Source organism: Chiloscyllium plagiosum, unplaced genomic scaffold (genome assembly GCF_037043375.1).
Source record: "Chiloscyllium plagiosum isolate Xiang-an unplaced genomic scaffold, Cpla_swu_hap1 HiC_scaffold_14, whole genome shotgun sequence".
In the NCBI taxonomy this organism is placed as follows: Eukaryota; Metazoa; Chordata; class Chondrichthyes; order Orectolobiformes; family Hemiscylliidae; genus Chiloscyllium; species Chiloscyllium plagiosum.
In genome coordinates this window covers 12487846-12515498 of record NW_028270152.1, presented here as the reverse complement: position 1 = coordinate 12515498, position 27653 = coordinate 12487846, and the positions used below count along the sequence as shown (strand labels likewise).

Here is a 27653-nt window from a genome sequence, read left to right as displayed (position 1 = left end):
CACCATGTACGCGTTGCTGACTCAAAGACTGTTTTGTGCGTTCGCAGATGTTGGTCAATGAACAGTAGGAGAATTTGAATTGGTGCAGGATTGAGGGTTTGTCCATTTGATTATTTGACTGTTTTGGAATGCTCGTTACGGAGCCAATGAGAAGAAATGTGCCATGAGACTGGAAGCAAAAGGCACAGCATCGCTGCAGGAGCACCATGCAGAAGGAGGGTGAGAAGCAATCCAAACCACCCTTGCGCCAGCAAGGAAAGGTGCAGAGCTTCACATTTACTCACTCGCCTCCATCACAGCTAAACAAAGGAGGGAGCGCGCAAGCAGTCCTGCACTTGCCGAAACCCGGGATTGAACCAGGGACCTTTAGATCTTCAGTCTAACGCTCTCCCAACTGAGCTATTTCGGCAGCTGCTGCCAGCTCTGTGCGCTCAGGCACTTTGCTCGCGGCCACATTCACTTGGGATTTGCCCAGCGTATTTGTTCCAAATCTCCTCACAACATCAACTTCTTCCGGCAAAATTTCCCACCCTGTTTTCTCGGCGGACAGTTCGCTTCGGCCGCTGCCTCTTTATACCGTCTATATCTACACTGTCGTTCATTCTGCACAATCATTTCTGAAATTGACTGCTTGGCTCTGGTCAACTCGCTCGTCAAATGCACAACGAGGAACTGGTCCCTCCAGTCCTCGACAAGTTCCACGTCGTGCTCCGTTCACCGTCAACATGTCTCGCCAGCTTCACCCCATCTCTCCTCTACCTCTCGAAATGCTGCACGTGATGTCATCCGTCTGCAAATGGTCAGTATCAGTCTAAGCTGCTTTGCAAGCAACCCGATGCACCGGAACAATTTGAACAAATCGCCTGTGCTCCGGCTTCAGTCCGTCCACTGTTAAAACCTTCAGTTATTACTCTGCAGGCTTGAGGATTCCCAAGTTCTCTGCAACCATCTCCAAAGCGGCATGCAAGTCACTGACTGTTTACCCGACCGAGTCTGTTTGTGAATACTTTTCCATCGTCATTCTGCACGATCATTTCTGAAGTGACCGCTTGTGTCGAAAACAAGGACAGTCCAAAGCGATTTCCTGAGGCGCACCTCTGGAACGCTCAAATCAACCTAAAGTCAGGCGGCCATGCGCATGTCAGCATCTCTCCTGCAACCTTTCCATTGCGATCAGGGATCACCAGTTTTTGCAAGCTGGAACAGCTGGCCGTCAGCAAGCTTATGAGCGAGGGAGTGTTTGATAGAGAGAGTGCAAAGGCCACCATGTACGCGTTGCTGACTCAAAGACTGTTTTGTGCGTTCGCAGATGTTGGTCAATGAATAGTAGGAGAATTTGAATTGGTGCAGGATTGAGGGTTTGTCCATTTGATTATTTGACTGTTTTGGAATGCTCGTTACGGAGCCAATGAGAAGAAATGTGCCATGAGACTGGAAGCAAAAGGCACAGCATCGCTGCAGGAGCACCATGCAGAAGGAGGGTGAGAAGCAATCCAAACCACCCTTTCGCCAGCAAGGAAAGGTGCAGAGCTTCACATTTATTCACTCGCCTCCATCACAGCTAAACAAAGGAGGGAGCGCGCAAGCAGTCCTGCACTTGCCGAAACCCGGGACCTTTAGATCTTCAGTCTAACGCTCTCCCAACTGAGCTATTTCGGCAGCTGCTGCCAGCTCAGCGCGCTCAGGCACTTTGCTCGCGACCACATTCACTTGGGATTTGCCCAGCGTATTTGTTCCAAATCTCCTCACAACATCAACTTCTTCCGGCAAAATTTCCCACCCTGTTTTCTCGGCGGACAGTTCGCTTCGGCCGCTGTCTCTTTATACCGTCTATATCTACACTGTCGTTCATTCTGCACAATCATTTCTGAAGTTGACTGCTTGGCTCTGGTCAACTCGCTCGTCAAATGTACAACGAGGAACTGGTCCCTCCAGTCCTCGACAAGTTCCACGTCGTGCTCCGTTCACCGTCAACATGTCTCGCCAGCTTCACCCCATCTCTCCTCTACCTCTCGAAATGCTGCACGTGATGCCATCCGTCTGCAAATGGTCAGTATCAGTCTAAGCTGCTTTGCAAGCAACCCGATGCACCGGAACAATTTGAACAAATCGCCTCTGCTCCGGCTTCAGTCCGTCCACTGTTAAAACCTTCAGTTATTACTCTGCAGGCTTGAGGATTCCCAAGTTCTCTGCAACCATCTCCATAGCGGCATGCAAGTCACTGACTGTTTACCCGACCGAGTCTGTTTGTGAATACTTTTCCATCGTCATTCTGCACGATCATTTCTGAAGTGACCGCTTGTGTCGAAAACAAGGACAGTCCAAAGCGATTTCCTGAGGCGCACCTCTGGAACGCTCAAATCAACCTAAAGTCAGGCGGCCATGCGCATGTCAGCATCTCTCCTGCAACCTTTCCATTGCGATCAGGGATCACCAGTTTTTGCAAGCTGGAACAGCTGGCCGTCGGCAAGCTTATGAGCGAGGGAGTGTTTGATAGAGAGAGTGCAAAGGCCACCATGTACGCGTTGCTGACTCAAAGACTGTTTTGTGCGTTCGCAGATGTTGGTCAATGAACAGTAGGAGAATTTGAATTGGTGCAGGATTGAGGGTTTGTCCATTTGATTATTTGACTGTTTTGGAATGCTCGTTACGGAGCCAATGAGAAGAAATGTGCCATGAGACTGGAAGCAAAAGGCACAGCATCGCTGCAGGAGCACCATGCAGAAGGAGGGTGAGAAGCAATCCAAACCACCCTTGCGCCAGCAAGGAAAGGTGCAGAGCTTCACATTTACTCACTCGCCTCCATCACAGCTAAACAAAGGAGGGAGCGCGCAAGCAGTCCTGCACTTGCCGAAACCCGGGATTGAACCAGGGACCTTTAGATCTTCAGTCTAACGCTCTCCCAACTGAGCTATTTCGGCAGCTGCTGCCAGCTCTGTGCGCTCAGGCACTTTGCTCGCGGCCACATTCACTTGGGATTTGCCCAGCGTATTTGTTCCAAATCTCCTCACAACATCAACTTCTTCCGGCAAAATTTGCCACCCTGTTTTCTCGGCGGACAGTTCGCTTCGGCCGCTGCCTCTTTATACCGTCTATATCTACACTGTCGTTCATTCTGCACAATCATTTCTGAAATTGACTGCTTGGCTCTGGTCAACTCGCTCGTCAAATGCACAACGAGGAACTGGTCCCTCCAGTCCTCGACAAGTTCCACGTCGTGCTCCGTTCACCGTCAACATGTCTCGCCAGCTTCACCCCATCTCTCCTCTACCTCTCGAAATGCTGCACGTGATGTCATCCGTCTGCAAATGGTCAGTATCAGTCTAAGCTGCTTTGCAAGCAACCCGATGCACCGGAACAATTTGAACAAATCGCCTGTGCTCCGGCTTCAGTCCGTCCACTGTTAAAACCTTCAGTTATTACTCTGCAGGCTTGAGGATTCCCAAGTTCTCTGCAACCATCTCCAAAGCGGCATGCAAGTCACTGACTGTTTACCCGACCGAGTCTGTTTGTGAATACTTTTCCATCGTCATTCTGCACGATCATTTCTGAAGTGACCGCTTGTGTCGAAAACAAGGACAGTCCAAAGCGATTTCCTGAGGCGCACCTCTGGAACGCTCAAATCAACCTAAAGTCAGGCGGCCATGCGCATGTCAGCATCTCTCCTGCAACCTTTCCATTGCGATCAGGGATCACCAGTTTTTGCAAGCTGGAACAGCTGGCCGTCAGCAAGCTTATGAGCGAGGGAGTGTTTGATAGAGAGAGTGCAAAGGCCACCATGTACGCGTTGCTGACTCAAAGACTGTTTTGTGCGTTCGCAGATGTTGGTCAATGAATAGTAGGAGAATTTGAATTGGTGCAGGATTGAGGGTTTGTCCATTTGATTATTTGACTGTTTTGGAATGCTCGTTACGGAGCCAATGAGAAGAAATGTGCCATGAGACTGGAAGCAAAAGGCACAGCATCGCTGCAGGAGCACCATGCAGAAGGAGGGTGAGAAGCAATCCAAACCACCCTTTCGCCAGCAAGGAAAGGTGCAGAGCTTCACATTTATTCACTCGCCTCCATCACAGCTAAACAAAGGAGGGAGCGCGCAAGCAGTCCTGCACTTGCCGAAACCCGGGACCTTTAGATCTTCAGTCTAACGCTCTCCCAACTGAGCTATTTCGGCAGCTGCTGCCAGCTCAGCGCGCTCAGGCACTTTGCTCGCGACCACATTCACTTGGGATTTGCCCAGCGTATTTGTTCCAAATCTCCTCACAACATCAACTTCTTCCGGCAAAATTTCCCACCCTGTTTTCTCGGCGGACAGTTCGCTTCGGCCGCTGTCTCTTTATACCGTCTATATCTACACTGTCGTTCATTCTGCACAATCATTTCTGAAGTTGACTGCTTGGCTCTGGTCAACTCGCTCGTCAAATGTACAACGAGGAACTGGTCCCTCCAGTCCTCGACAAGTTCCACGTCGTGCTCCGTTCACCGTCAACATGTCTCGCCAGCTTCACCCCATCTCTCCTCTACCTCTCGAAATGCTGCACGTGATGCCATCCGTCTGCAAATGGTCAGTATCAGTCTAAGCTGCTTTGCAAGCAACCCGATGCACCGGAACAATTTGAACAAATCGCCTCTGCTCCGGCTTCAGTCCGTCCACTGTTAAAACCTTCAGTTATTACTCTGCAGGCTTGAGGATTCCCAAGTTCTCTGCAACCATCTCCAAAGCGGCATGCAAGTCACTGACTGTTTACCCGACCGAGTCTGTTTGTGAATACTTTTCCATCGTCATTCTGCACGATCATTTCTGAAGTGACCGCTTGTGTCGAAAACAAGGACAGTCCAAAGCGATTTCCTGAGGCGCACCTCTGGAACGCTCAAATCAACCTAAAGTCAGGCGGCCATGCGCATGTCAGCATCTCTCCTGCAACCTTTCCATTGCGATCAGGGATCACCAGTTTTTGCAAGCTGGAACAGCTGGCCGTCAGCAAGCTTATGAGCGAGGGAGTGTTTGATAGAGAGAGTGCAAAGGCCACCATGTACGCATTGCTGACTCAAAGACTGTTTTGTGCGTTCGCAGATGTTGGTCAATGAACAGTAGGAGAATTTGAATTGGTGCAGGATTGAGGGTTTGTCCATTTGATTATTTGACTGTTTTGGAATGCTCGTTACGGAGCCAATGAGAAGAAATGTGCCATGAGACTGGAAGCAAAAGGAACAGCATCGCTGCAGGAGCACCATGCAGAAGGAGGGTGAGAAGCAATCCAAACCACCCTTGCGCCAGCAAGGAAAGGTGCAGAGCTTCACATTTACTCACTCGCCTCCATCACAGCTAAACAAAGGAGGGAGCGCGCAAGCAGTCCTGCACTTGCCGAAACCCGGGATTGAACCAGGGACCTTTAGATCTTCAGTCTAACGCTCTCCCAACTGAGCTATTTCGGCAGCTGCTGCCAGCTCAGCGCGCTCAGGCACTTTGCTCGCGGCCACATTCACTTGGGATTTGCCCAGCGTATTTGTTCCAAATCTCCTCACACCATCAACTTCTTCCGGCAAAATTTCCCACCCTGTTTTCTCGGCGGACAGTTCGCTTCGGCCGCTGCCTCTTTATACCGTCTATATCTACACTGTCGTTCATTCTGCACAATCATTTCTGAAGTTGACTGCTTGGCTCTGGTCAACTCGCTCGTCAAATGCACAACGAGGAACTGGTCCCTCCAGTCCTCGACAAGTTCCACGTCGTGCTCCGTTCACCGTCAACATGTCTCGCCAGCTTCACCCCATCTCTCCTCTACCTCTCGAAATGCTGCACGTGATGCCATCCGTCTGCAAATGGTCAGTATCAGTCTAAGCTGCTTTGCAAGCAACCCGATGCACCGGAACAATTTGAACAAATCGCCTCTGCTCCGGCTTCAGTCCGTCCACTGTTAAAACCTTCAGTTATTACTCTGCAGGCTTGAGGATTCCCAAGTTCTCTGCAACCATCTCCAAAGCGGCATGCAAGTCACTGACTGTTTACCCGACCGAGTCTGTTTGTGAATACTTTTCCATCGTCATTCTGCACGATCATTTCTGAAGTGACCGCTTGTGTCGAAAACAAGGACAGTCCAAAGCGATTTCCTGAGGCGCACCTCTGGAACGCTCAAATCAACCTAAAGTCAGGCGGCCATGCGCATGTCAGCATCTCTCCTGCAACCTTTCCATTGCGATCAGGGATCACCAGTTTTTGCAAGCTGGAACAGCTGGCCGTCAGCAAGCTTATGAGCGAGGGAGTGTTTGATAGAGAGAGTGCAAAGGCCACCATGTACGCGTTGCTGACTCAAAGACTGTTTTGTGCGTTCGCAGATGTTGGTCAATGAACAGTAGGAGAATTTGAATTGGTGCAGGATTGAGGGTTTGTCCATTTGATTATTTGACTGTTTTGGAATGCTCGTTACGGAGCCAATGAGAAGAAATGTGCCATGAGACTGGAAGCAAAAGGCACAGCATCGCTGCAGGAGCACCATGCAGAAGGAGGGTGAGAAGCAATCCAAACCACCCTTGCGCCAGCAAGGAAAGGTGCAGAGCTTCACATTTACTCACTCGCCTCCATCACAGCTAAACAAAGGAGGGAGCGCGCAAGCAGTCCTGCACTTGCCGAAACCCGGGATTGAACCAGGGACCTTTAGATCTTCAGTCTAACGCTCTCCCAACTGAGCTATTTCGGCAGCTGCTGCCAGCTCAGCGCGCTCAGGCACTTTGCTCGCGACCACATTCACTTGGGATTTGCCCAGCGTATTTGTTCCAAATCTCCTCACAACATCAACTTCTTCCGGCAAAATTTCCCACCCTGTTTTCTCGGCGGACAGTTCGCTTCGGCCGCTGCCTCTTTATACCGTCTATATCTACACTGTCGTTCATTCTGCACAATCATTTCTGAAGTTGACTGCTTGGCTCTGGTCAACTCGCTCGTCAAATGCACAACGAGGAACTGGTCCCTCCAGTCCTCGACAAGTTCCACGTCGTGCTCCGTTCACCGTCAACATGTCTCGCCAGCTTCACCCCATCTCTCCTCTACCTCTCGAAATGCTGCACGTGATGCCATCCGTCTGCAAATGGTCAGTATCAGTCTAAGCTGCTTTGCAAGCAACCCGATGCACCGGAACAATTTGAACAAATCGCCTCTGCTCCGGCTTCAGTCCGTCCACTGTTAAAACCTTCAGTTATTACTCTGCAGGCTTGAGGATTCCCAAGTTCTCTGCAACCATCTCCAAAGCGGCATGCAAGTCACTGACTGTTTACCCGACCGAGTCTGTTTGTGAATACTTTTCCATCGTCATTCTGCACGATCATTTCTGAAGTGACCGCTTGTGTCGAAAACAAGGACAGTCCAAAGCGATTTCCTGAGGCGCACCTCTGGAACGCTCAAATCAACCTAAAGTCAGGCGGCCATGCGCATGTCAGCATCTCTCCTGCAACCTTTCCATTGCGATCAGGGATCACCAGTTTTTGCAAGCTGGAACAGCTGGCCGTCAGCAAGCTTATGAGCGAGGGAGTGTTTGATAGAGAGAGTGCAAAGGCCACCATGTACGCGTTGCTGACTCAAAGACTGTTTTGTGCGTTCGCAGATGTTGGTCAATGAACAGTAGGAGAATTTGAATTGGTGCAGGATTGAGGGTTTGTCCATTTGATTATTTGACTGTTTTGGAATGCTCGTTACGGAGCCAATGAGAAGAAATGTGCCATGAGACTGGAAGCAAAAGGCACAGCATCGCTGCAGGAGCACCATGCAGAAGGAGGGTGAGAAGCAATCCAAACCACCCTTTCGCCAGCAAGGAAAGGTGCAGAGCTTCACATTTATTCACTCGCCTCCATCACAGCTAAACAAAGGAGGGAGCGCGCAAGCAGTCCTGCACTTGCCGAAACCCGGGATTGAACCAGGGACCTTTAGATTTTCAGTCTAACGCTCTCCCAACTGAGCTATTTCGGCAGAGGCTGCCAGCTCTGTGCGCTCAGGCACTTTGCTCGCGGCCACATTCACTTGGGATTTGCCCAGCGTATTTGTTCCAAATCTCCTCACAACATCAACTTCTTCCGGCAAAATTTCCCACCCTGTTTTCTCGGCGGACAGTTCGCTTCGGCCGCTGCCTCTTTATACCGTCTATATCTACACTGTCGTTCATTCTGCACAATCATTTCTGAAGTTGACTGCTTGGCTCTGGTCAACTCGCTCGTCAAATGCACAACGAGGAACTGGTCCCTCCAGTCCTCGACAAGTTCCACGTCGTGCTCCGTTCACCGTCAACATGTCTCGCCAGCTTCACCCCATCTCTCCTCTACCTCTCGAAATGCTGCACGTGATGCCATCCGTCTGCAAATGGTCAGTATCAGTCTAAGCTGCTTTGCAAGCAACCCGATGCACCGGAACAATTTGAACAAATCGCCTCTGCTCCGGCTTCAGTCCGTCCACTGTTAAAACCTTCAGTTATTACTCTGCAGGCTTGAGGATTCCCAAGTTCTCTGCAACCATCTCCAAAGCGGCATGCAAGTCACTGACTGTTTACCCGACCGAGTCTGTTTGTGAATACTTTTCCATCGTCATTCTGCACGATCATTTCTGAAGTGACCGCTTGTGTCGAAAACAAGGACAGTCCAAAGCGATTTCCTGAGGCGCACCTCTGGAACGCTCAAATCAACCTAAAGTCAGGCGGCCATGCGCATGTCAGCATCTCTCCTGCAACCTTTCCATTGCGATCAGGGATCACCAGTTTTTGCAAGCTGGAACAGCTGGCCGTCAGCAAGCTTATGAGCGAGGGAGTGTTTGATAGAGAGAGTGCAAAGGCCACCATGTACGCGTTGCTGACTCAAAGACTGTTTTGTGCGTTCGCAGATGTTGGTCAATGAACAGTAGGAGAATTTGAATTGGTGCAGGATTGAGGGTTTGTCCATTTGATTATTTGACTGTTTTGGAATGCTCGTTACGGAGCCAATGAGAAGAAATGTGCCATGAGACTGGAAGCAAAAGGCACAGCATCGCTGCAGGAGCACCATGCAGAAGGAGGGTGAGAAGCAATCCAAACCACCCTTGCGCCAGCAAGGAAAGGTGCAGAGATTCACATTTACTCACTCGCTTACTCACTCGCCTCCATCACAGCTAAACAAAGGAGGGAGCGCGCAAGCAGTCCTGCACTTGCCGAAACCCGGGATTGAACCAGGGACCTTTAGATTTTCAGTCTAACGCTCTCCCAACTGAGCTATTTCGGCAGAGGCTGCCAGCTCTGTGCGCTCAGGCACTTTGCTCGCGGCCACATTCACTTGGGATTTGCCCAGCGTATTTGTTCCAAATCTCCTCACAACATCAACTTCTTCCGGCAAAATTTCCCACCCTGTTTTCTCGGCGGACAGTTCGCTTCGGCCGCTGCCTCTTTATACCGTCTATATCTACACTGTCGTTCATTCTGCACAATCATTTCTGAAGTTGACTGCTTGGCTCTGGTCAACTCGCTCGTCAAATGCACAACGAGGAACTGGTCCCTCCAGTCCTCGACAAGTTCCACGTCGTGCTCCGTTCACCGTCAACATGTCTCGCCAGCTTCACCCCATCTCTCCTCTACCTCTCGAAATGCTGCACGTGATGCCATCCGTCTGCAAATGGTCAGTATCAGTCTAAGCTGCTTTGCAAGCAACCCGATGCACCGGAACAATTTGAACAAATCGCCTCTGCTCCGGCTTCAGTCCGTCCACTGTTAAAACCTTCAGTTATTACTCTGCAGGCTTGAGGATTCCCAAGTTCTCTGCAACCATCTCCAAAGCGGCATGCAAGTCACTGACTGTTTACCCGACCGAGTCTGTTTGTGAATACTTTTCCATCGTCATTCTGCACGATCATTTCTGAAGTGCCCGCTTGTGTCGAAAACAAGGACAGTCCAAAGCGATTTCCTGAGGCGCACCTCTGGAACGCTCAAATCAACCTAAAGTCAGGCGGCCATGCGCATGTCAGCATCTCTCCTGCAACCTTTCCATTGCGATCAGGGATCACCAGTTTTTGCAAGCTGGAACAGCTGGCCGTCAGCAAGCTTATGAGCGAGGGAGTGTTTGATAGAGAGAGTGCAAAGGCCACCATGTACGCGTTGCTGACTCAAAGACTGTTTTGTGCGTTCGCAGATGTTGGTCAATGAACAGTAGGAGAATTTGAATTGGTGCAGGATTGAGGGTTTGTCCATTTGATTATTTGACTGTTTTGGAATGCTCGTTACGGAGCCAATGAGAAGAAATGTGCCATGAGACTGGAAGCAAAAGGCACAGCATCGCTGCAGGAGCACCATGCAGAAGGAGGGTGAGAAGCAATCCAAACCACCCTTGCGCCAGCAAGGAAAGGTGCAGAGCTTCACATTTACTCACTCGCCTCCATCACAGCTAAACAAAGGAGGGAGCGCGCAAGCAGTCCTGCACTTGCCGAAACCCGGGATCGAATCAGGGACCTTTAGATCTTCAGTCTAACGCTCTCCCAACTGAGCTATTTCGGCAGCTGCTGCCAGCTCAGCGCGCTCAGGCACTTTGCTCGCGGCCACATTCACTTGGGATTTGCCCAGCGTATTTGTTCCAAATCTCCTCACACCATCAACTTCTTCCGGCAAAATTTCCCACCCTGTTTTCTCGGCGGACAGTTCGCTTCGGCCGCTGCCTCTTTATACCGTCTATATCTACACTGTCGTTCATTCTGCACAATCATTTCTGAAGTTGACTGCTTGGCTCTGGTCAACTCGCTCGTCAAATGCACAACGAGGAACTGGTCCCTCCAGTCCTCGACAAGTTCCACGTCGTGCTCCGTTCACCGTCAACATGTCTCGCCAGCTTCACCCCATCTCTCCTCTACCTCTCGAAATGCTGCACGTGATGCCATCCGTCTGCAAATGGTCAGTATCAGTCTAAGCTGCTTTGCAAGCAACCCGATGCACCGGAACAATTTGAACAAATCGCCTCTGCTCCGGCTTCAGTCCGTCCACTGTTAAAACCTTCAGTTATTACTCTGCAGGCTTGAGGATTCCCAAGTTCTCTGCAACCATCTCCAAAGCGGCATGCAAGTCACTGACTGTTTACCCGACCGAGTCTGTTTGTGAATACTTTTCCATCGTCATTCTGCACGATCATTTGTTCATTCTGCACAATCATTTCTGAAGTTGACTGCTTGGCTCTGGTCAACTCGCTCGTCAAATGCACAACGAGGAACTGGTCCCTCCAGTCCTCGACAAGTTCCACGTCGTGCTCCGTTCACCGTCAACATGTCTCGCCAGCTTCACCCCATCTCTCCTCTACCTCTCGAAATGCTGCACGTGATGCCATCCGTCTGCAAATGGTCAGTATCAGTCTAAGCTGCTTTGCAAGCAACCCGATGCACCGGAACAATTTGAACAAATCGCCTCTGCTCCGGCTTCAGTCCGTCCACTGTTAAAACCTTCAGTTATTACTCTGCAGGCTTGAGGATTCCCAAGTTCTCTGCAACCATCTCCAAAGCGGCATGCAAGTCACTGACTGTTTACCCGACCGAGTCTGTTTGTGAATACTTTTCCATCGTCATTCTGCACGATCATTTCTGAAGTGACCGCTTGTGTCGAAAACAAGGACAGTCCAAAGCGATTTCCTGAGGCGCACCTCTGGAACGCTCAAATCAACCTAAAGTCAGGCGGCCATGCGCATGTCAGCATCTCTCCTGCAACCTTTCCATTGCGATCAGGGATCACCAGTTTTTGCAAGCTGGAACAGCTGGCCGTCAGCAAGCTTATGAGCGAGGGAGTGTTTGATAGAGAGAGTGCAAAGGCCACCATGTACGCGTTGCTGACTCAAAGACTGTTTTGTGCGTTCGCAGATGTTGGTCAATGAACAGTAGGAGAATTTGAATTGGTGCAGGATTGAGGGTTTGTCCATTTGATTATTTGACTGTTTTGGAATGCTCGTTACGGAGCCAATGAGAAGAAATGTGCCATGAGACTGGAAGCAAAAGGCACAGCATCGCTGCAGGAGCACCATGCAGAAGGAGGGTGAGAAGCAATCCAAACCACCCTTGCGCCAGCAAGGAAAGGTGCAGAGCTTCACATTTACTCACTCGCTTACTCACTCGCCTCCATCACAGCTAAACAAAGGAGGGAGCGCGCAAGCAGTCCTGCATTTGCCGAAACCCGGGATTGAACCAGGGACCTTTAGATTTTCAGTCTAACGCTCTCCCAACTGAGCTATTTCGGCAGAGGCTGCCAGCTCTGTGCGCTCAGGCACTTTGCTCGCGGCCACATTCACTTGGGATTTGCCCAGCGTATTTGTTCCAAATCTCCTCACAACATCAACTTCTTCCGGCAAAATTTCCCACCCTGTTTTCTCGGCGGACAGTTCGCTTCGGCCGCTGCCTCTTTATACCGTCTATATCTACACTGTCGTTCATTCTGCACAATCATTTCTGAAGTTGACTGCTTGGCTCTGGTCAACTCGCTCGTCAAATGCACAACGAGGAACTGGTCCCTCCAGTCCTCGACAAGTTCCACGTCGTGCTCCGTTCACCGTCAACATGTCTCGCCAGCTTCACCCCATCTCTCCTCTACCTCTCGAAATGCTGCACGTGATGCCATCCGTCTGCAAATGGTCAGTATCAGTCTAAGCTGCTTTGCAAGCAACCCAATGCACCGGAACAATTTGAACAAATCGCCTCTGCTCCGGCTTCAGTCCGTCCACTGTTAAAACCTTCAGTTATTACTCTGCAGGCTTGAGGATTCCCAAGTTCTCTGCAACCATCTCCAAAGCGGCATGCAAGTCACTGACTGTTTACCCGACCGAGTCTGTTTGTGAATACTTTTCCATCGTCATTCTGCACGATCATTTCTGAAGTGCCCGCTTGTGTCGAAAACAAGGACAGTCCAAAGCGATTTCCTGAGGCGCACCTCTGGAACGCTCAAATCAACCTAAAGTCAGGCGGCCATGCGCATGTCAGCATCTCTCCTGCAACCTTTCCATTGCGATCAGGGATCACCAGTTTTTGCAAGCTGGAACAGCTGGCCGTCAGCAAGCTTATGAGCGAGGGAGTGTTTGATAGAGAGAGTGCAAAGGCCACCATGTACGCGTTGCTGACTCAAAGACTGTTTTGTGCGTTCGCAGATGTTGGTCAATGAACAGTAGGAGAATTTGAATTGGTGCAGGATTGAGGGTTTGTCCATTTGATTATTTGACTGTTTTGGAATGCTCGTTACGGAGCCAATGAGAAGAAATGTGCCATGAGACTGGAAGCAAAAGGCACAGCATCGCTGCAGGAGCACCATGCAGAAGGAGGGTGAGAAGCAATCCAAACCACCCTTGCGCCAGCAAGGAAAGGTGCAGAGCTTCACATTTACTCACTCGCCTCCATCACAGCTAAACAAAGGAGGGAGCGCGCAAGCAGTCCTGCACTTGCCGAAACCCGGGATCGAATCAGGGACCTTTAGATCTTCAGTCTAACGCTCTCCCAACTGAGCTATTTCGGCAGCTGCTGCCAGCTCAGCGCGCTCAGGCACTTTGCTCGCGGCCACATTCACTTGGGATTTGCCCAGCGTATTTGTTCCAAATCTCCTCACACCATCAACTTCTTCCGGCAAAATTTCCCACCCTGTTTTCTCGGCGGACAGTTCGCTTCGGCCGCTGCCTCTTTATACCGTCTATATCTACACTGTCGTTCATTCTGCACAATCATTTCTGAAGTTGACTGCTTGGCTCTGGTCAACTCGCTCGTCAAATGCACAACGAGGAACTGGTCCCTCCAGTCCTCGACAAGTTCCACGTCGTGCTCCGTTCACCGTCAACATGTCTCGCCAGCTTCACCCCATCTCTCCTCTACCTCTCGAAATGCTGCACGTGATGCCATCCGTCTGCAAATGGTCAGTATCAGTCTAAGCTGCTTTGCAAGCAACCCGATGCACCGGAACAATTTGAACAAATCGCCTCTGCTCCGGCTTCAGTCCGTCCACTGTTAAAACCTTCAGTTATTACTCTGCAGGCTTGAGGATTCCCAAGTTCTCTGCAACCATCTCCAAAGCGGCATGCAAGTCACTGACTGTTTACCCGACCGAGTCTGTTTGTGAATACTTTTCCATCGTCATTCTGCACGATCATTTCTGAAGTGACCGCTTGTGTCGAAAACAAGGACAGTCCAAAGCGATTTCCTGAGGCGCACCTCTGGAACGCTCAAATCAACCTAAAGTCAGGCGGCCATGCGCATGTCAGCATCTCTCCTGCAACCTTTCCATTGCGATCAGGGATCACCAGTTTTTGCAAGCTGGAACAGCTGGCCGTCAGCAAGCTTATGAGCGAGGGAGTGTTTGATAGAGAGAGTGCAAAGGCCACCATGTACGCGTTGCTGACTCAAAGACTGTTTTGTGCGTTCGCAGATGTTGGTCAATGAACAGTAGGAGAATTTGAATTGGTGCAGGATTGAGGGTTTGTCCATTTGATTATTTGACTGTTTTGGAATGCTCGTTACGGAGCCAATGAGAAGAAATGTGCCATGAGACTGGAAGCAAAAGGCACAGCATCGCTGCAGGAGCACCATGCAGAAGGAGGGTGAGAAGCAATCCAAACCACCCTTGCGCCAGCAAGGAAAGGTGCAGAGCTTCACATTTACTCACTCGCCTCCATCACAGCTAAACAAAGGAGGGAGCGCGCAAGCAGTCCTGCACTTGCCGAAACCCGGGATCGAACCAGGGACCTTTAGATCTTCAGTCTAACGCTCTCCCAACTGAGCTATTTCGGCAGCTGCTGCCAGCTCAGCGCGCTCAGGCACTTTGCTCGCGGCCACATTCACTTGGGATTTGCCCAGCGTATTTGTTCCAAATCTCCTCACAACATCAACTTCTTCCGGCAAAATTTCCCACCCTGTTTTCTCGGCGGACAGTTCGCTTCGGCCGCTGCCTCTTTATACCGTCTATATCTCCACTGTCGTTCATTCTGCACAATCATTTCTGAAGTTGACTGCTTGGCTCTGGTCAACTCGCTCGTCAAATGCACAACGAGGAACTGGTCCCTCCAGTCCTCGACAAGTTCCACGTCGTGCTCCGTTCACCGTCAACATGTCTCGCCAGCTTCACCCCATCTCTCCTCTACCTCTCGAAATGCTGCACGTGATGCCATCCGTCTGCAAATGGTCAGTATCAGTCTAAGCTGCTTTGCAAGCAACCCGATGCACCGGAACAATTTGAACAAATCGCCTCTGCTCCGGCTTCAGTCCGTCCACTGTTAAAACCTTCAGTTATTACTCTGCAGGCTTGAGGATTCCCAAGTTCTCTGCAACCATCTCCAAAGCGGCATGCAAGTCACTGACTGTTTACCCGACCGAGTCTGTTTGTGAATACTTTTCCATCGTCATTCTGCACGATCATTTCTGAAGTGACCGCTTGTGTCGAAAACAAGGACAGTCCAAAGCGATTTCCTGAGGCGCACCTCTGGAACGCTCAAATCAACCTAAAGTCAGGCGGCCATGCGCATGTCAGCATCTCTCCTGCAACCTTTCCATTGCGATCAGGGATCACCAGTTTTTGCAAGCTGGAACAGCTGGCCGTCAGCAAGCTTATGAGCGAGGGAGTGTTTGATAGAGAGAGTGCAAAGGCCACCATGTACGCGTTGCTGACTCAAAGACTGTTTTGTGCGTTCGCAGATGTTGGTCAATGAACAGTAGGAGAATTTGAATTGGTGCAGGATTGAGGGTTTGTGCATTTGATTATTTGACTGTTTTGGAATGCTCGTTACGGAGCCAATGAGAAGAAATGTGCCATGAGACTGGAAGCAAAAGGCACAGCATCGCTGCAGGAGCACCATGCAGAAGGAGGGTGAGAAGCAATCCAAACCACCCTTGCGCCAGCAAGGAAAGGTGCAGAGCTTCACATTTACTCACTCGCCTCCATCACAGCTAAACAAAGGAGGGAGCGCGCAAGCAGTCCTGCACTTGCCGAAACCCGGGATCGAACCAGGGACCTTTAGATCTTCAGTCTAACGCTCTCCCAACTGAGCTATTTCGGCAGCTGCTGTCAGCTCAGCGCGCTCAGGCACTTTGCTCGCGGCCACATTCACTTGGGATTTGCCCAGCGTATTTGTTCCAAATCTCCTCACAACATCAACTTCTTCCGGCAAAATTTCCCACCCTGTTTTCTCGGCGGACAGTTCGCTTCGGCCGCTGCCTCTTTATACCGTCTATATCTACACTGTCGTTCATTCTGCACAATCATTTCTGAAGTTGACTGCTTGGCTCTGGTCAACTCGCTCGTCAAATGCACAACGAGGAACTGGTCCCTCCAGTCCTCGACAAGTTCCACGTCGTGCTCCGTTCACCGTCAACATGTCTCGCCAGCTTCACCCCATCTCTCCTCTACCTCTCGAAATGCTGCACGTGATGCCATCCGTCTGCAAATGGTCAGTATCAGTCTAAGCTGCTTTGCAAGCAACCCGATGCACCGGAACAATTTGAACAAATCGCCTCTGCTCCGGCTTCAGTCCGTCCACTGTTAAAACCTTCAGTTATTACTCTGCAGGCTTGAGGATTCCCAAGTTCTCTGCAACCATCTCCAAAGCGGCATGCAAGTCACTGACTGTTTACCCGACCGAGTCTGTTTGTGAATACTTTTCCATCGTCATTCTGCACGATCATTTCTGAAGTGACCGCTTGTGTCGAAAACAAGGACAGTCCAAAGCGATTTCCTGAGGCGCACCTCTGGAACGCTCAAATCAACCGAAAGTCAGGCGGCCATGCGCATGTCAGCATCTCTCCTGCAACCTTTCCATTGCGATCAGGGATCACCAGTTTTTGCAAGCTGGAACAGCTGGCCGTCAGCAAGCTTATGAGCGAGGGAGTGTTTGATAGAGAGAGTGCAAAGGCCACCATGTACGCGTTGCTGACTCAAAGACTGTTTTGTGCGTTCGCAGATGTTGGTCAATGAACAGTAGGAGAATTTGAATTGGTGCAGGATTGAGGGTTTGTCCATTTGATTATTTGACTGTTTTGGAATGCTCGTTACGGAGCCAATGAGAAGAAATGTGCCATGAGACTGGAAGCAAAAGGCACAGCATCGCTGCAGGAGCACCATGCAGAAGGAGGGTGAGAAGCAATCCAAACCACCCTTGCGCCAGCAAGGAAAGGTGCAGAGCTTCACATTTACTCACTCGCTTACTCACTCGCCTCCATCACAGCTAAACAAAGGAGGGAGCGCGCAAGCAGTCCTGCACTTGCCGAAACCCGGGATTGAACCAGGGACCTTTAGATTTTCAGTCTAACGCTCTCCCAACTGAGCTATTTCGGCAGAGGCTGCCAGCTCTGTGCGCTCAGGCACTTTGCTCGCGGCCACATTCACTTGGGATTTGCCCAGCGTATTTGTTCCAAATCTCCTCACAACATCAACTTCTTCCGGCAAAATTTCCCACCCTGTTTTCTCGGCGGACAGTTCGCTTCGGCCGCTGCCTCTTTATACCGTCTATATCTACACTGTCGTTCATTCTGCACAATCATTTCTGAAGTTGACTGCTTGGCTCTGGTCAACTCGCTCGTCAAATGCACAACGAGGAACTGGTCCCTCCAGTCCTCGACAAGTTCCACGTCGTGCTCCGTTCACCGTCAACATGTCTCGCCAGCTTCACCCCATCTCTCCTCTACCTCTCGAAATGCTGCACGTGATGCCATCCGTCTGCAAATGGTCAGTATCAGTCTAAGCTGCTTTGCAAGCAACCCGATGCACCGGAACAATTTGAACAAATCGCCTCTGCTCCGGCTTCAGTCCGTCCACTGTTAAAACCTTCAGTTATTACTCTGCAGGCTTGAGGATTCCCAAGTTCTCTGCAACCATCTCCAAAGCGGCATGCAAGTCACTGACTGTTTACCCGACCGAGTCTGTTTGTGAATACTTTTCCATCGTCATTCTGCACGATCATTTCTGAAGTGCCCGCTTGTGTCGAAAACAAGGACAGTCCAAAGCGATTTCCTGAGGCGCACCTCTGGAACGCTCAAATCAACCTAAAGTCAGGCGGCCATGCGCATGTCAGCATCTCTCCTGCAACCTTTCCATTGCGATCAGGGATCACCAGTTTTTGCAAGCTGGAACAGCTGGCCGTCAGCAAGCTTATGAGCGAGGGAGTGTTTGATAGAGAGAGTGCAAAGGCCACCATGTACGCGTTGCTGACTCAAAGACTGTTTTGTGCGTTCGCAGATGTTGGTCAATGAACAGTAGGAGAATTTGAATTGGTGCAGGATTGAGGGTTTGTCCATTTGATTATTTGACTGTTTTGGAATGCTCGTTACGGAGCCAATGAGAAGAAATGTGCCATGAGACTGGAAGCAAAAGGCACAGCATCGCTGCAGGAGCACCATGCAGAAGGAGGGTGAGAAGCAATCCAAACCACCCTTGCGCCAGCAAGGAAAGGTGCAGAGCTTCACATTTACTCACTCGCCTCCATCACAGCTAAACAAAGGAGGGAGCGCGCAAGCAGTCCTGCACTTGCCGAAACCCGGGATTGAACGAGGGACCTTTAGATCTTCAGTCTAACGCTCTCCCAACTGAGCTATTTCGGCAGCTGCTGCCAGCTCAGCGCGCTCAGGCACTTTGCTCGCGGCCACATTCACTTGGGATTTGCCCAGCGTATTTGTTCCAAATCTCCTCACACCATCAACTTCTTCCGGCAAAATTTCCCACCCTGTTTTCTCGGCGGACAGTTCGCTTCGGCCGCTGCCTCTTTATACCGTCTATATCTACACTGTCGTTCATTCTGCACAATCATTTCTGAAGTTGACTGCTTGGCTCTGGTCAACTCGCTCGTCAAATGCACAACGAGGAACTGGTCCCTCCAGTCCTCGACAAGTTCCACGTCGTGCTCCGTTCACCGTCAACATGTCTCGCCAGCTTCACCCCATCTCTCCTCTACCTCTCGAAATGCTGCACGTGATGCCATCCGTCTGCAAATGGTCAGTATCAGTCTAAGCTGCTTTGCAAGCAACCCGATGCACCGGAACAATTTGAACAAATCGCCTCTGCTCCGGCTTCAGTCCGTCCACTGTTAAAACCTTCAGTTATTACTCTGCAGGCTTGAGGATTCCCAAGTTCTCTGCAACCATCTCCAAAGCGGCATGCAAGTCACTGACTGTTTACCCGACCGAGTCTGTTTGTGAATACTTTTCCATCGTCATTCTGCACGATCATTTCTGAAGTGACCGCTTGTGTCGAAAACAAGGACAGTCCAAAGCGATTTCCTGAGGCGCACCTCTGGAACGCTCAAATCAACCTAAAGTCAGGCGGCCATGCGCATGTCAGCATCTCTCCTGCAACCTTTCCATTGCGATCAGGGATCACCAGTTTTTGCAAGCTGGAACAGCTGGCCGTCAGCAAGCTTATGAGCGAGGAAGTGTTTGATAGAGAGAGTGCAAAGGCCACCATGTACGCGTTGCTGACTCAAAGACTGTTTTGTGCGTTCGCAGATGTTGGTCAATGAACAGTAGGAGAATTTGAATTGGTGCAGGATTGAGGGTTTGTCCATTTGATTATTTGACTGTTTTGGAATGCTCGTTATGGAGCCAATGAGAAGAAATGTGCCATGAGACTGGAAGCAAAAGGCACAGCATCGCTGCAGGAGCACCATGCAGAAGGAGGGTGAGAAGCAATCCAAACCACCCTTTCGCCAGCAAGGAAAGGTGCAGAGCTTCACATTTATTCACTCGCCTCCATCACAGCTAAACAAAGGAGGGAGCGCGCAAGCAGTCCTGCACTTGCCGAAACCCGGGATTGAACCAGGGACCTTTAGATTTTCAGTCTAACGCTCTCCCAACTGAGCTATTTCGGCAGATGCTGCCAGCTCTGTGCGCTCAGGCACTTTGCTCGCGGCCACATTCACTTGGGATTTGCCCAGCGTATTTGTTCCAAATCTCCTCACAACATCAACTTCTTCCGGCAAAATTTCCCACCCTGTTTTCTCGGCGGACAGTTCGCTTCGGCCGCTGCCTCTTTATACCGTCTATATCTACACTGTCGTTCATTCTGCACAATCATTTCTGAAGTTGACTGCTTGGCTCTGGTCAACTCGCTCGTCAAATGCACAACGAGGAACTGGTCCCTCCAGTCCTCGACAAGTTCCACGTCGTGCTCCGTTCACCGTCAACATGTCTCGCCAGCTTCACCCCATCTCTCCTCTACCTCTCGAAATGCTGCACGTGATGCCATCCGTCTGCAAATGGTCAGTATCAGTCTAAGCTGCTTTGCAAGCAACCCGATGCACCGGAACAATTTGAACAAATCGCCTCTGCTCCGGCTTCAGTCCGTCCACTGTTAAAACCTTCAGTTATTACTCTGCAGGCTTGAGGATTCCCAAGTTCTCTGCAACCATCTCCAAAGCGGCATGCAAGTCACTGACTGTTTACCCGACCGAGTCTGTTTGTGAATACTTTTCCATCGTCATTCTGCACGATCATTTCTGAAGTGACCGCTTGTGTCGAAAACAAGGACAGTCCAAAGCGATTTCCTGAGGCGCACCTCTGGAACGCTCAAATCAACCTAAAGTCAGGCGGCCATGCGCATGTCAGCATCTCTCCTGCAACCTTTCCATTGCGATCAGGGATCACCAGTTTTTGCAAGCTGGAACAGCTGGCCGTCAGCAAGCTTATGAGCGAGGGAGTGTTTGATAGAGAGAGTGCAAAGGCCACCATGTACGCGTTGCTGACTCAAAGACTGTTTTGTGCGTTCGCAGATGTTGGTCAATGAACAGTAGGAGAATTTGAATTGGTGCAGGATTGAGGGTTTGTCCATTTGATTATTTGACTGTTTTGGAATGCTCGTTACGGAGCCAATGAGAAGAAATGTGCCATGAGACTGGAAGCAAAAGGCACAGCATCGCTGCAGGAGCACCATGCAGAAGGAGGGTGAGAAGCAATCCAAACCACCCTTGCGCCAGCAAGGAAAGGTGCAGAGCTTCACATTTACTCACTCGCCTCCATCACAGCTAAACAAAGGAGGGAGCGCGCAAGCAGTCCTGCACTTGCCGAAACCCGGGATCGAACCAGGGACCTTTAGATCTTCAGTCTAACGCTCTCCCAACTGAGCTATTTCGGCAGCTGCTGCCAGCTCAGCGCGCTCAGGCACTTTGCTCGCGGCCACATTCACTTGGGATTTGCCCAGCGTATTTGTTCCAAATCTCCTCACAACATCAACTTCTTCCGGCAAAATTTCCCACCCTGTTTTCTCGGCGGACAGTTCGCTTCGGCCGCTGCCTCTTTATACCGTCTATATCTCCACTGTCGTTCATTCTGCACAATCATTTCTGAAGTTGACTGCTTGGCTCTGGTCAACTCGCTCGTCAAATGCACAACGAGGAACTGGTCCCTCCAGTCCTCGACAAGTTCCACGTCGTGCTCCGTTCACCGTCAACATGTCTCGCCAGCTTCACCCCATCTCTCCTCTACCTCTCGAAATGCTGCACGTGATGCCATCCGTCTGCAAATGGTCAGTATCAGTCTAAGCTGCTTTGCAAGCAACCCGATGCACCGGAACAATTTGAACAAATCGCCTCTGCTCCGGCTTCAGTCCGTCCACTGTTAAAACCTTCAGTTATTACTCTGCAGGCTTGAGGATTCCCAAGTTCTCTGCAACCATCTCCAAAGCGGCATGCAAGTCACTGACTGTTTACCCGACCGAGTCTGTTTGTGAATACTTTTCCATCGTCATTCTGCACGATCATTTCTGAAGTGACCGCTTGTGTCGAAAACAAGGACAGTCCAAAGCGATTTCCTGAGGCGCACCTCTGGAACGCTCAAATCAACCTAAAGTCAGGCGGCCATGCGCATGTCAGCATCTCTCCTGCAACCTTTCCATTGCGATCAGGGATCACCAGTTTTTGCAAGCTGGAACAGCTGGCCGTCAGCAAGCTTATGAGCGAGGGAGTGTTTGATAGAGAGAGTGCAAAGGCCACCATGTACGCGTTGCTGACTCAAAGACTGTTTTGTGCGTTCGCAGATGTTGGTCAATGAACAGTAGGAGAATTTGAATTGGTGCAGGATTGAGGGTTTGTGCATTTGATTATTTGACTGTTTTGGAATGCTCGTTACGGAGCCAATGAGAAGAAATGTGCCATGAGACTGGAAGCAAAAGGCACAGCATCGCTGCAGGAGCACCATGCAGAAGGAGGGTGAGAAGCAATCCAAACCACCCTTGCGCCAGCAAGGAAAGGTGCAGAGCTTCACATTTACTCACTCGCCTCCATCACAGCTAAACAAAGGAGGGAGCGCGCAAGCAGTCCTGCACTTGCCGAAACCCGGGATCGAACCAGGGACCTTTAGATCTTCAGTCTAACGCTCTCCCAACTGAGCTATTTCGGCAGCTGCTGTCAGCTCAGCGCGCTCAGGCACTTTGCTCGCGGCCACATTCACTTGGGATTTGCCCAGCGTATTTGTTCCAAATCTCCTCACAACATCAACTTCTTCCGGCAAAATTTCCCACCCTGTTTTCTCGGCGGACAGTTCGCTTCGGCCGCTGCCTCTTTATACCGTCTATATCTACACTGTCGTTCATTCTGCACAATCATTTCTGAAGTTGACTGCTTGGCTCTGGTCAACTCGCTCGTCAAATGCACAACGAGGAACTGGTCCCTCCAGTCCTCGACAAGTTCCACGTCGTGCTCCGTTCACCGTCAACATGTCTCGCCAGCTTCACCCCATCTCTCCTCTACCTCTCGAAATGCTGCACGTGATGCCATCCGTCTGCAAATGGTCAGTATCAGTCTAAGCTGCTTTGCAAGCAACCCGATGCACCGGAACAATTTGAACAAATCGCCTCTGCTCCGGCTTCAGTCCGTCCACTGTTAAAACCTTCAGTTATTACTCTGCAGGCTTGAGGATTCCCAAGTTCTCTGCAACCATCTCCAAAGCGGCATGCAAGTCACTGACTGTTTACCCGACCGAGTCTGTTTGTGAATACTTTTCCATCGTCATTCTGCACGATCATTTCTGAAGTGACCGCTTGTGTCGAAAACAAGGACAGTCCAAAGCGATTTCCTGAGGCGCACCTCTGGAACGCTCAAATCAACCTAAAGTCAGGCGGCCATGCGCATGTCAGCATCTCTCCTGCAACCTTTCCATTGCGATCAGGGATCACCAGTTTTTGCAAGCTGGAACAGCTGGCCGTCAGCAAGCTTATGAGCGAGGGAGTGTTTGATAGAGAGAGTGCAAAGGCCACCATGTACGCGTTGCTGACTCAAAGACTGTTTTGTGCGTTCGCAGATGTTGGTCAATGAACAGTAGGAGAATTTGAATTGGTGCAGGATTGAGGGTTTGTCCATTTGATTATTTGACTGTTTTGGAATGCTCGTTACGGAGCCAATGAGAAGAAATGTGCCATGAGACTGGAAGCAAAAGGCACAGCATCGCTGCAGGAGCACCATGCAGAAGGAGGGTGAGAAGCAATCCAAACCACCCTTGCGCCAGCAAGGAAAGGTGCAGAGCTTCACATTTACTCACTCGCCTCCATCACAGCTAAACAAAGGAGGGAGCGCGCAAGCCGTCCTGCACTTGCCGAAACCCGGGATCGAACCAGGGACCTTTAGATCTTCAGTCTAACGCTCTCCCAACTGAGCTATTTCGGCAGCTGCTGCCAGCTCAGCGCGCTCAGGCACTTTGCTCGCGGCCACATTCACTTGGGATTTGCCCAGCGTATTTGTTCCAAATCTCCTCACAACATCAACTTCTTCCGGCAAAATTTCCCACCCTGTTTTCTCGGCGGACAGTTCGCTTCGGCCGCTGCCTCTTTATACCGTCTATATCTACACTGTCGTTCATTCTGCACAATCATTTCTGAAGTTGACTGCTTGGCTCTGGTCAACTCGCTCGTCAAATGCACAACGAGGAACTGGTCCCTCCAGTCCTCGACAAGTTCCACGTCGTGCTCCGTTCACCGTCAACATGTCTCGCCAGCTTCACCCCATCTCTCCTCTACCTCTCGAAATGCTGCACGTGATGCCATCCGTCTGCAAATGGTCAGTATCAGTCTAAGCTGCTTTGCAAGCAACCCGATGCACCGGAACAATTTGAACAAATCGCCTCTGCTCCGGCTTCAGTCCGTCCACTGTTAAAACCTTCAGTTATTACTCTGCAGGCTTGAGGATTCCCAAGTTCTCTGCAACCATCTCCAAAGCGGCATGCAAGTCACTGACTGTTTACCCGACCGAGTCTGTTTGTGAATACTTTTCCATCGTCATTCTGCACGATCATTTCTGAAGTGACCGCTTGTGTCGAAAACAAGGACAGTCCAAAGCGATTTCCTGAGGCGCACCTCTGGAACGCTCAAATCAACCTAAAGTCAGGCGGCCATGCGCATGTCAGCATCTCTCCTGCAACCTTTCCATTGCGATCAGGGATCACCAGTTTTTGCAAGCTGGAACAGCTGGCCGTCAGCAAGCTTATGAGCGAGGGAGTGTTTGATAGAGAGAGTGCAAAGGCCACCATGTACGCGTTGCTGACTCAAAGACTGTTTTGTGCGTTCGCAGATGTTGGTCAATGAACAGTAGGAGAATTTGAATTGGTGCAGGATTGAGGGTTTGTCCATTTGATTATTTGACTGTTTTGGAATGCTCGTTACGGAGCCAATGAGAAGAAATGTGCCATGAGACTGGAAGCAAAAGGCACAGCATCGCTGCAGGAGCACCATGCAGAAGGAGGGTGAGAAGCAATCCAAACCACCCTTGCGCCAGCAAGGAAAGGTGCAGAGCTTCACATTTACTCACTCGCCTCCATCACAGCTAAACAAAGGAGGGAGCGCGCAAGCAGTCCTGCACTTGCCGAAACCCGGGATCGAACCAGGGACCTTTAGATCTTCAGTCTAACGCTCTCCCAACTGAGCTATTTCGGCAGCTGCTGCCAGCTCAGCGCGCTCAGGCACTTTGCTCGCGGCCACATTCACTTGGGATTTGCCCAGCGTATTTGTTCCAAATCTCCTCACAACATCAACTTCTTCCGGCAAAATTTCCCACCCTGTTTTCTCGGCGGACAGTTCGCTTCGGCCGCTGCCTCTTTATACCGTCTATATCTACACTGTCGTTCATTCTGCACAATCATTTCTGAAGTTGACTGCTTGGCTCTGGTCAACTCGCTCGTCAAATGCACAACGAGGAACTGGTCCCTCCAGTCCTCGACAAGTTCCACGTCGTGCTCCGTTCACCGTCAACATGTCTCGCCAGCTTCACCCCATCTCTCCTCTACCTCTCGAAATGCTGCACGTGATGCCATCCGTCTGCAAATGGTCAGTATCAGTCTAAGCTGCTTTGCAAGCAACCCGATGCACCGGAACAATTTGAACAAATCGCCTCTGCTCCGGCTTCAGTCCGTCCACTGTTAAAACCTTCAGTTATTACTCTGCAGGCTTGAGGATTCCCAAGTTCTCTGCAACCATCTCCAAAGCGGCATGCAAGTCACTGACTGTTTACCCGACCGAGTCTGTTTGTGAATACTTTTCCATCGTCATTCTGCACGATCATTTCTGAAGTGACCGCTTGTGTTGAAAACAAGGACAGTCCAAAGCGATTTCCTGAGGCGCACCTCTGGAACGCTCAAATCAACCTAAAGTCAGGCGGCCATGCGCATGTCAGCATCTCTCCTGCAACCTTTCCATTGCGATCAGGGATCACCAGTTTTTGCAAGCTGGAACAGCTGGCCGTCAGCAAGCTTATGAGCGAGGGAGTGTTTGATAGAGAGAGTGCAAAGGCCACCATGTACGCGTTGCTGACTCAAAGACTGTTTTGTGCGTTCGCAGATGTTGGTCAATGAACAGTAGGAGAATTTGAATTGGTGCAGGATTGAGGGTTTGTGCATTTGATTATTTGACTGTTTTGGAATGCTCGTTACGGAGCCAATGAGAAGAAATGTGCCATGAGACTGGAAGCAAAAGGCACAGCATCGCTGCAGGAGCACCATGCAGAAGGAGGGTGAGAAGCAATCCAAACCACCCTTGCGCCAGCAAGGAAAGGTGCAGAGCTTCACATTTACTCACTCGCCTCCATCACAGCTAAACAAAGGAGGGAGCGCGCAAGCAGTCCTGCACTTGCCGAAACCCGGGATCGAACCAGGGACCTTTAGATCTTCAGTCTAACGCTCTCCCAACTGAGCTATTTCGGCAGCTGCTGCCAGCTCAGCGCGCTCAGGCACTTTGCTCGCGGCCACATTCACTTGGGATTTGCCCAGCGTATTTGTTCCAAATCTCCTCACAACATCAACTTCTTCCGGCAAAATTTCCCACCCTGTTTTCTCGGCGGACAGTTCGCTTCGGCCGCTGCCTCTTTATACCGTCTATATCTACACTGTCGTTCATTCTGCACAATCATTTCTGAAGTTGACTGCTTGGCTCTGGTCAACTCGCTCGTCAAATGCACAACGAGGAACTGGTCCCTCCAGTCCTCGACAAGTTCCACGTCGTGCTCCGTTCACCGTCAACATGTCTCGCCAGCTTCACCCCATCTCTCCTCTACCTCTCGAAATGCTGCACGTGATGCCATCCGTCTGCAAATGGTCAGTATCAGTCTAAGCTGCTTTGCAAGCAACCCGATGCACCGGAACAATTTGAACAAATCGCCTCTGCTCCGGCTTCAGTCCGTCCACTGTTAAAACCTTCAGTTATTACTCTGCAGGCTTGAGGATTCCCAAGTTCTCTGCAACCATCTCCAAAGCGGCATGCAAGTCACTGACTGTTTACCCGACCGAGTCTGTTTGTGAATACTTTTCCATCGTCATTCTGCACGATCATTTCTGAAGTGACCGCTTGTGTCGAAAACAAGGACAGTCCAAAGCGATTTCCTGAGGCGCACCTCTGGAACGCTCAAATCAACCTAAAGTCAGGCGGCCATGCGCATGTCAGCATCTCTCCTGCAACCTTTCCATTGCGATCAGGGATCACCAGTTTTTGCAAGCTGGAACAGCTGGCCGTCAGCAAGCTTATGAGCGAGGGAGTGTTTGATAGAGAGAGTGCAAAGGCCACCATGTACGCGTTGCTGACTCAAAGACTGTTTTGTGCGTTCGCAGATGTTGGTCAATGAACAGTAGGAGAATTTGAATTGGTGCAGGATTGAGGGTTTGTCCATTTGATTATTTGACTGTTTTGGAATGCTCGTTACGGAGCCAATGAGAAGAAATGTGCCATGAGACTGGAAGCAAAAGGCACAGCATCGCTGCAGGAGCACCATGCAGAAGGAGGGTGAGAAGCAATCCAAACCACCCTTGCGCCAGCAAGGAAAGGTGCAGAGCTTCACATTTACTCACTCGCCTCCATCACAGCTAAACAAAGGAGGGAGCGCGCAAGCAGTCCTGCACTTGCCGAAACCCGGGATCGAACCAGGGACCTTTAGATCTTCAGTCTAACGCTCTCCCAACTGAGCTATTTCGGCAGCTGCTGCCAGCTCAGCGCGCTCAGGCACTTTGCTCGCGGCCACATTCACTTGGGATTTGCCCAGCGTATTTGTTCCAAATCTCCTCACAACATCAACTTCTTCCGGCAAAATTTCCCACCCTGTTTTCTCGGCGGACAGTTCGCTTCGGCCGCTGCCTCTTTATACCGTCTATATCTACACTGTCGTTCATTCTGCACAATCATTTCTGAAGTTGACTGCTTGGCTCTGGTCAACTCGCTCGTCAAATGCACAACGAGGAACTGGTCCCTCCAGTCCTCGACAAGTTC

General features: G+C 50.5%; 17 non-coding genes across 17 annotated transcripts; all 17 read right to left on the bottom strand.

Moving 5' to 3' along the window:
• Window positions 1-336: 336 nt before the first annotated feature.
• trnaf-gaa (transfer RNA phenylalanine (anticodon GAA)) lies at window positions 337-409 on the bottom strand. Its single transcript has one exon. It is a non-coding gene; the product is annotated as a tRNA-Phe (tRNA).
• Window positions 410-2848: 2439 nt separating this feature from the next.
• trnaf-gaa (transfer RNA phenylalanine (anticodon GAA)) lies at window positions 2849-2921 on the bottom strand. The gene has a single exon. It is a non-coding gene; the product is annotated as a tRNA-Phe (tRNA).
• A 2439-nt stretch (window positions 2922-5360) lies between these two features.
• Window positions 5361-5433, bottom strand: trnaf-gaa (transfer RNA phenylalanine (anticodon GAA)). Its single transcript has one exon. It is a non-coding gene; the product is annotated as a tRNA-Phe (tRNA).
• Window positions 5434-6622: 1189 nt separating this feature from the next.
• trnaf-gaa (transfer RNA phenylalanine (anticodon GAA)) lies at window positions 6623-6695 on the bottom strand. Its single transcript has one exon. It is a non-coding gene; the product is annotated as a tRNA-Phe (tRNA).
• A 1189-nt stretch (window positions 6696-7884) lies between these two features.
• On the bottom strand, window positions 7885-7957 carry trnaf-gaa (transfer RNA phenylalanine (anticodon GAA)). Its single transcript has one exon. It is a non-coding gene; the product is annotated as a tRNA-Phe (tRNA).
• Window positions 7958-9158: 1201 nt separating this feature from the next.
• On the bottom strand, window positions 9159-9231 carry trnaf-gaa (transfer RNA phenylalanine (anticodon GAA)). The gene has a single exon. It is a non-coding gene; the product is annotated as a tRNA-Phe (tRNA).
• Window positions 9232-12134: 2903 nt separating this feature from the next.
• On the bottom strand, window positions 12135-12207 carry trnaf-gaa (transfer RNA phenylalanine (anticodon GAA)). Its single transcript has one exon. It is a non-coding gene; the product is annotated as a tRNA-Phe (tRNA).
• Window positions 12208-14658: 2451 nt separating this feature from the next.
• Window positions 14659-14731, bottom strand: trnaf-gaa (transfer RNA phenylalanine (anticodon GAA)). Its single transcript has one exon. It is a non-coding gene; the product is annotated as a tRNA-Phe (tRNA).
• A 1189-nt stretch (window positions 14732-15920) lies between these two features.
• Window positions 15921-15993, bottom strand: trnaf-gaa (transfer RNA phenylalanine (anticodon GAA)). Its single transcript has one exon. It is a non-coding gene; the product is annotated as a tRNA-Phe (tRNA).
• A 1201-nt stretch (window positions 15994-17194) lies between these two features.
• Window positions 17195-17267, bottom strand: trnaf-gaa (transfer RNA phenylalanine (anticodon GAA)). Its single transcript has one exon. It is a non-coding gene; the product is annotated as a tRNA-Phe (tRNA).
• A 2451-nt stretch (window positions 17268-19718) lies between these two features.
• Window positions 19719-19791, bottom strand: trnaf-gaa (transfer RNA phenylalanine (anticodon GAA)). Its single transcript has one exon. It is a non-coding gene; the product is annotated as a tRNA-Phe (tRNA).
• A 1189-nt stretch (window positions 19792-20980) lies between these two features.
• On the bottom strand, window positions 20981-21053 carry trnaf-gaa (transfer RNA phenylalanine (anticodon GAA)). Its single transcript has one exon. It is a non-coding gene; the product is annotated as a tRNA-Phe (tRNA).
• Window positions 21054-22242: 1189 nt separating this feature from the next.
• On the bottom strand, window positions 22243-22315 carry trnaf-gaa (transfer RNA phenylalanine (anticodon GAA)). The gene has a single exon. It is a non-coding gene; the product is annotated as a tRNA-Phe (tRNA).
• A 1189-nt stretch (window positions 22316-23504) lies between these two features.
• trnaf-gaa (transfer RNA phenylalanine (anticodon GAA)) lies at window positions 23505-23577 on the bottom strand. The gene has a single exon. It is a non-coding gene; the product is annotated as a tRNA-Phe (tRNA).
• A 1189-nt stretch (window positions 23578-24766) lies between these two features.
• On the bottom strand, window positions 24767-24839 carry trnaf-gaa (transfer RNA phenylalanine (anticodon GAA)). The gene has a single exon. It is a non-coding gene; the product is annotated as a tRNA-Phe (tRNA).
• A 1189-nt stretch (window positions 24840-26028) lies between these two features.
• On the bottom strand, window positions 26029-26101 carry trnaf-gaa (transfer RNA phenylalanine (anticodon GAA)). Its single transcript has one exon. It is a non-coding gene; the product is annotated as a tRNA-Phe (tRNA).
• Window positions 26102-27290: 1189 nt separating this feature from the next.
• Window positions 27291-27363, bottom strand: trnaf-gaa (transfer RNA phenylalanine (anticodon GAA)). The gene has a single exon. It is a non-coding gene; the product is annotated as a tRNA-Phe (tRNA).
• Window positions 27364-27653: the final 290 nt, after the last annotated feature.